The 7,591-nt window shown below is 41.7% G+C and overlaps 1 non-coding gene across 1 annotated transcript; it reads right to left on the bottom strand.

Annotated features, from left to right (window-relative positions):
* Positions 1-492: 492 nt before the first annotated feature.
* LOC148581427 (small nucleolar RNA R71) lies at positions 493-600 on the bottom strand. Its single transcript, XR_015896025.1, has one exon. It is a non-coding gene; the product is annotated as a small nucleolar RNA R71 (small nucleolar RNA).
* Positions 601-7,591: the final 6,991 nt, after the last annotated feature.

The following is a 7,591-nucleotide window of genomic DNA, read 5'->3' on the forward strand; positions in this document are numbered from 1 at the left end:
AACCTGAAAGGACTCTGAAGAGAAAATTAAGAGAAGCTAAATTACAACAATCCGGAGATAACCTTTCAGAAATTTTCGAACAGGAACAGGAGATGGCAGCCGAAAATAATAATAATAATGTAAAGGAAGATGCTTGGTGACTTTACTGCACCTAATTTCAATTTACATGGAAGAAGCATCTCCATTCCTGCCATTGGAGCAAACAACTTTGAGCTGAAACCTCAATTAGTTTCTCTGATGCAGTAGAACTGCAAGTTTCATGGACTTCCATCTGAAGATCCTTTTCAGTTCTTAACTGAATTCTTGCAGATATGTGATACTGTTAAGACTAATGGAGTAGATCCTGAAGTCTACAGGCTCATGCTTTTCCCTTTTGCTGTAAGAGACAGAGCTAGATTATGGTTGGATTCTCAACCCAAAGACAGCCTGAACTCTTGGGATAAGCTGGTCACGGCTTTCTTAGCCAAGTACTTTCCTCCTCAGAAGCTGAGCAAGCTTAGAGCTGATGTTCAAACCTTCAGACAGAAAGAAGGTGAATCCCTCTATGAAGCTTGGGAAAGATACAAACATTTGACCAAAAAGTGTCCCTCTGACATGCTTTCAGAATGGACCGTCCTGGATATATTCTATGATGGTTTATCTGAGCTATCAAAGATGTCACTGGACACTTCTGCAGATGGATCCATTCACCTAAAGAAAACGCCTGCAGAAGCTCAAGAACTCATTGACATGGTTGCTAATAACCAGTTCATGTACACTTCTGAAAGGAATCCTGTGAGTAATGGGATGCCTATGAAGAAGGGAGTTCTTGAAGTTGATACTCTGAATGCCATATTGGCTCAGAACAAAATATTGACTCAGCAAGTCAATATGATCTCTCAGAGTCTGAATGGAATGCAAGCTGCATCCAATAGTACTCAAGAGGCTTCTTATGCAGAAGAAGCTTATGATCCTGAAAACCCTGCAATAGCAGAGGTAAATTACTTAGGTGAACCTTATGGAAACACTTATAACTCATCATGGAGAAATCATCCAAATTTCTCATGGAAGGATCAAAAGCCTTAACAAGGCTTTCATAATGGTGGAAGAAACATGTTTAGCAATAATAAACCTTTTCCATCATCCACTCAGCAACAGACAGAGAACTCTGAACAAAATACTTCTAATTTGGCAAACTTAGTCTCTGATCTGTCTAAGGCCACTGTAAAGTTCATGAATGAAACAAGGTCTTCCATTAGAAATTTGGAAGCACAAGTGGGCCAGCTGAGTAAAAGGATCACTGAAATCCCTCCTAGTACTCTCCCAAGCAATACAGAAGAGAACCCAGAAGGAGAGTGCAAGGCCATTGACATAAACACCATGGCCAAACCCACAAGGGGAGTGGAGAACGCAAATCCCAAGGAGGAAGACCTCCTGGGACGTCCAGTGATCAATAAGGAGCTTCCCTCTGAGGAACAAAAGGACTCTGAGGCTCATCTAGAGACCATAGAGATTCCATTGAACCTCCTTATGCCCTTCATGAGCTCTGATGAGTATTCCTCTTCTGAAGAGAATGAGGATGTTACTGAAGAGCAAACTGCCAAGTTTCTTGGTGCAATCATGAAGCTGAATGCCAAATTATTTGGCATTGATTCTTGGGAAGTTGAACCTCCCTTGTTCATCAATGAACTAAGTGATCTGGATCAACTGACATTGCCTCAGAAGAGACAGGATCCTGGAAAGTTCATAATACCCTGTACCATAGGCACCATGATCTTTAAGGCTCTATGTGACCTTGGTTCAGGAATAAACCTCATGCCCCTCTCTGTAATAGAGAAACTGGGAATCTATGGGGTGCAAGCTGCTAAAATCTCATTAGAGATGGCAGACAGTTCAAGAAAATAGGCTTATGGACAAGTAGAGGACGTGTTAGTAAAGGTTGAAGGCCTTTACATCCCTGCTGATTTCATAGTCCTGGATACTGGAAAGGAAGAGGATGAATCCATCATCCTAGGAAGACCTTTCCTTGCCACAGCAAGAGCTGTGATTGATGTTGACAGAGGTGAAATAGTCCTTCAATGGAATGAGGACTCCCTTGTGTTTAAAACTCAAGGATCTCCCTCTGCAACCATGGAGAGGAAGCATGAAAAGCTTCTCTCAAAGCAGAGTCAACCCAAGCCCCCACAGTCAAACTCTAAGTTTGGTGTTGGGAGGCCACAACCAAACTCTAAGTTTGGTGTTGAACTCCCATATCCAAACTCTAAGTTTGGTGTTGGAGAGTCTCAACAAAGCTCTGCACATCTGTGAGGCTCCATGAGAGCCCACTGTCAAGCTATTGACATTAAAAAAGCGCTTGTTGTGAGGCAACCCAATTTTTATTTATCTAACTATATTTTTTTCTTAGTTATATGTCTTTGTAGGTTCATGATCATGTGGAGTCACAAAATAAATATAAAAATTGAAAACGGAATCAAAAACAGCAAAAGAAAAATCACACCCTGGAGGAGCATCTGTCTGGCGTTCAGCGCCAGAACAGATCATGGTTCTGGCGCTGAACGCCCAAAATAGGCAGCTTCTGGGCGCTGAACGCCAGAACAGGCATGGTTCTGACGTTCAACTCCAGAAATGGCACACAAATGGGCGTTGAACGCCCAAAATGGCCACCAACCTGGCGCTGAACGCCCAGAGTTGTATGCAAAGGCATTTTTACATGCCTAATGGGTGCAGGGATGTAAATCCTTGAACACCTCAGGATCTGTGGACCCCACAGGATCCACTCAGGATCTGTGGACCCCACAGGATCCACTCAGGATCTGTGGACTCCACAGGATCCCCACCTACCTCCACTCACTTCTTCTCACCACTCTCTTTCACACAACCCCATAAACAATCTTCCCCAAAAAACCCTTCACCAATCACCTCAAACTCTCTTCCTCATCACCTCTTCACCACTCACATCCATCCACTCTCATAAACTCCACCTACCTTCAAAAATTCAAAACCAATTTCCCACCCAAACCCACCCATATGGCCGAAACCTTTCCCCCCCTCCCTTCCCTATATAAAGCCCTCCATTCTTCATCAAATTCACACAACACACCCTTCTACACTCCTCTTGGCCGAAACCACATTTCCCTCTCCCTCTCCATATTTCTTCTTCTTCTTCTTCTATTCTTTTGTTTATTGCTCGAGGGCGAGCAATATTCTAAGTTTGGTGTGGTAAAAGCATAAGCTTTTTGTTTTTCCATTACCATTGATGGCACCTAAGACCGGAGAATCCTCTAGAAAAGGGAAAGGGAAGACAAGAGCTTCCACATCCGAGTCATGGGAGATGGAAAGGTTCATCTCCAAAGCCCATCAAGACCACTTCTATGATGTTGTGGCCAAGAAGAAGGTGATCCCCGAGGTCCCTTTCAAACTCAAAAGAAATGAGTATCCGGAGATCCGACATGAAATTCAAAGAAGAGGTTGGGAAGTTCTAACAAATCCCATCCAACAAGTCGGCATCCTAATTATTCAAGAGTTCTATGCTAATGCATGGATCACCAAGAACCATGATCAAAGTAAGAACCCAGATCCAAAGAACTATGTTACAATGGTTCGGGGGAAATACTTGGATTTTAGTCCGGAAAATGTGAGGTTGGCGTTCAACTTGCCAAACATGGAAGAGAACGCACGCCGCTACACAAGGAGAGTCAACTTTGATCAAAGGTTGGACCAAGTCCTTATGGACATATGTGTAGAAGGAGCTCAATGGAAGGTTGACTCCAAAGGCAAGCCGGTTCAACTAAGAAGATTGAACCTCAAGCCTGTAGCTAGAGGATGGTTGGAGTTTATTCAATGCTCAATCATTCCCACTAGCAACCGGTCTGAAGTTACTATAGACCGGGCCATCATGATCCATAGCATCTTGATTGGAGAAGAGGTGAAAGTTCATGAGATCATACCTCAAGAACTCTACAAGGTGGCTGACAAGTCCTCCACCATGGCAAGGTTAGCCTTTCCTCACCTCATTTGCCACCTATGCAATTCGGCTGGGATTGACATAGAGGGAGATATCCTTATCAAAGAGGACAAGCCCATCACTAAGAAAAAGATGGAGCAAGCAAGAGAGCCCACTCATGGAGCTCAAGAGGCGTATGAAGCTCATCACCATGAGATTCCGGAAATGCCTCAAATGCACTTTCCTCCACAAAACTATTGGGAGCAAATCAACACCTCCCTAGGAGAATTGAGTTCCAATATGGGACAACTAAGGGTGGAACATCAAGAGCACTCCATCATGCTTCATGAAATAAGAGAAGATCAAAAAGCAATGAGGGAGGAGCAACAAAGACAAGGAAGAGACATAGAAGAGCTCAAGGACATCATTGGTTCCTCAAGAAGGAAACGCCACCATCACTAAGGTGGATTCATTCCTTGTTCTTATTTCTTCTGTTTTTCGTTTTCTATGTTATGTGCTTATCCATGTTTGTGTCTTCATTACATGATCATTAGTAGTAGTAACTTTGTCTTAAAGTTATAAATGTCCTATGAATCCATCACCTCTCTTAAATGAAAAATGTTTTAATTCAAAAGAACAAGAAGTACATGAGTTTCAAATTTATCCTTGAACTTAGTTTAATTATATTGATGTGGTGACAATGCTTCTTGTTTTCTGAATGTATGCTTGAACAGTGCATATGTCTTTTGAAGTTGTTATTTAAGAATGTTAAATATGTTGGCTCTTGAAAGAATGATGACTAGGAGACATGTTATTTGATAATCTGAAAAATCATAAAAATGATTCTTGAAGCAAGAAAAAGCAGCAAAGAACAAAGCTTGCAGAAAAAAAATAGGCAAAAAAAAAATAGAAAGAAAAAGAAAAAGCAAGCAGAAAAAGCCAATAACCCTTAAAACCAAAAGGCAAGGGCAATAAAAAGGATCCCAAGGCTTTGAGCATCAGTGGTTAGGAGGGCCTAAAGGAATCAAATCCTGGCCTAAGCGGCAAAACCAAGCTGTCCCTAACCATGTGCTTGTGGCGTGTAGGTGTCAAGTGAAAACTTGAGACTGAGCGGTTAAAGTTAAAGTCCAAAGCAAAAAAAAAAAAAAAGAGAGTGTGCTTAAGAACCCTGGACACCTCTAATTGGGGACTTTAGCAAAGCTGAGTCACAATCTGAAAAGGTTCACCCAGTTATGTGTCTGTGGCATTTATGTATCCGGTGGTAATATTGGAAAACAAAGTGCTTAGGGCCACGGCCAAGACTCATAAAATAGCTGTGTTCAAGAATCATCATACTGAACTAGGAGAGTCAATAACACTATTCGAAATCTGAAGTTCCTATAGATGCCAATCATTCTGAACCTCAATGGATAAAGTGAGATGCCAAAACTATTCAAGAGGCAAAAAGCTATAAGTCCCGCTCATATGATTGAAGCTCTGTTTCATTGATAGTTTGGAATTTGTAGTATATTCTCTTCTTTTTATCCTATTTGATTTTCAGTTGCTTGGGGACAAGCAACAATTTAAGTTTGGTGTTGTGATGAGCGGATAATTTATACGCTTTTTGACATTGTTTTTAGTATGTTTTTAGTAGGATCTAGTTACTTTTAGGGATGTTTTCATTAGTTTTTATGTTAAATTCACATTTTTGGACTTTACTATGAGTTTGTGTGTTTTTCTGTGATTTCAGGTATTTTCTAGCTGAAATTGAGTGACTTGAGCAGAAATCAGATTCAGAGGTTGAAGAAGGACTGTTGATGCTGTTGGATTCTGACCTCCCTGCACTCAAAGTGAATTTTCTGGAGCTACAGAACTCGAAATGGCGTGATTCCAATTGAGTTGGAAAGTAGACATCCAGGGCTTTCCAGAATTATATAATAATCCATATTTTGGCCAAGAATAGATGACGTAAACTGGCGTTCAACACCAGCTTTCTGCCCAAATCTGGCGTCCAGCGCCAGAAAAGGAGCCAAAACCAGAGTTGAACGCCCAAACTGGCACAAATACTGGCGTTCAACTCCAAGAAGGACCTCTACACGTGAAACACTCAAGCTCAGCCCAAACACACACCAAGTGGGCCCCGGAAGTGGATTTATGCATCAATTACTTACTTCTGTAAACCCTAGTGACTAGTTTATTATAAATAGGACCTCTTACTATTGTATTAGACATCTTTGGCCTCAGTTTTAATCCATTGTTCATCTTAGGAGACTATTGATCACATTTAAGGGGGCTGGCCATCTCGGCCATGCCTGGACCTTTCACTTATGTATTTTCAACGGTAGAGTTTCTACACTCCATAGAATAAGGTGTGGAGCTCTGCTGTTCCTCAAAGATTAATGCAAAGTACTACTGTTTTCTATTCAATTCATCTTATTTCGCTTCTAAGATATTCATTCGCACTTCAACCTGAATGTGATGAACGTGACAATCATCATCATTCCCTATGAACGCGTGCCTGACAACCACTTCCGTTCTACATTAGATTGAATGAGTATCTCTTAGATCTCCTAACCAGAATCTTCGTGGCGTAAGCTAGAATGATGGCGGCATTCATGAGAATCCGGAAAGTCTAAACCTTGTCTGTGGTATTCCGAGTAGGATTCAATGATTGAATGACTGTGACGAGCTTCAAACTCGCGAGTGCTGGGCGTTAGTGACAAACGCAAAAGGAGGGTGAATCCTATTCCAGCATGATCGAGAACCGACAGATGATTAGCCATGATGTGACAGAGCATGTGAGCATATTTTTCACTGAGAGGAGGGAATGTAGCCACTGACAACGGTGATGCCCTTGCATAAAGCCAGCCATGGAAAGGAGTAAGACTGATTGAATGAAGATAGCAGGAAAGCAGAGGTTTAGAGGAACGAAAGCATCTCCATTCGCTTATCTGAAATTCTCACCAATGATTTACATAAGTACCTCTATCCCTTTTTTATTATTCATTATTCGAAAACATCATTATCAATTTATATCTGCCTGACTGAGATTTGCAAGGTGACCATAGCTTGCTTCATACCGACAATCTCCGTGGGATTCGACCCTTACTCACGTAAGGTATTACTTGGACGACCCAGTGCACTTGCTGGTTAGTTGTATCGAAGTTGTGAACCATGGTATTGGCACCATGTTCTTGGCGCCATTGCCAGGGAAAGAAAGAGCCATGAATTTTACATCATTAAAGTGTAATCACGATTACGCGTACCAAGTTGCTCACGTTGCCAGGGATTGTTCGAGCCTGGACATCACAATTTCGTGCACCAAAGATGCTTGGTGACTTTACTGCACCAAATTCCAATTTACATAGAAGAAGCATCTCAATCCCTGCCATTGAAGCAAACAACTTTGAGCTGAAACCTCAATTAGTTTCTCTGATGCAACAGAACTACAAGTTTTATGGACTTCCATTAGAAGATCCTTTTCAGTTCTTAACTGAATTCTTGTAGATCTGTGATACTGTTAAGACCAATGGGGTTGATCCCGAGGTCTACAGGCTTATGCTTTTCCCGTTTGCTGTAAGAGACAGAGCTAGAATATGGTTGGACTCTCAACCTAAGGATAGCCTGAACTCTTGGGATAAGCTGGTCACGGCTTTCTTAACCAAGTTCTTTCCTCCTTAAAAGCTTAGT

Source organism: Arachis ipaensis, chromosome B10 (assembly GCF_059453495.1).
Source record: "Arachis ipaensis isolate K30076 ecotype BB chromosome B10, ASM5945349v1, whole genome shotgun sequence".
Lineage (NCBI taxonomy): Eukaryota > Viridiplantae > Streptophyta > Magnoliopsida > Fabales > Fabaceae > Arachis > Arachis ipaensis.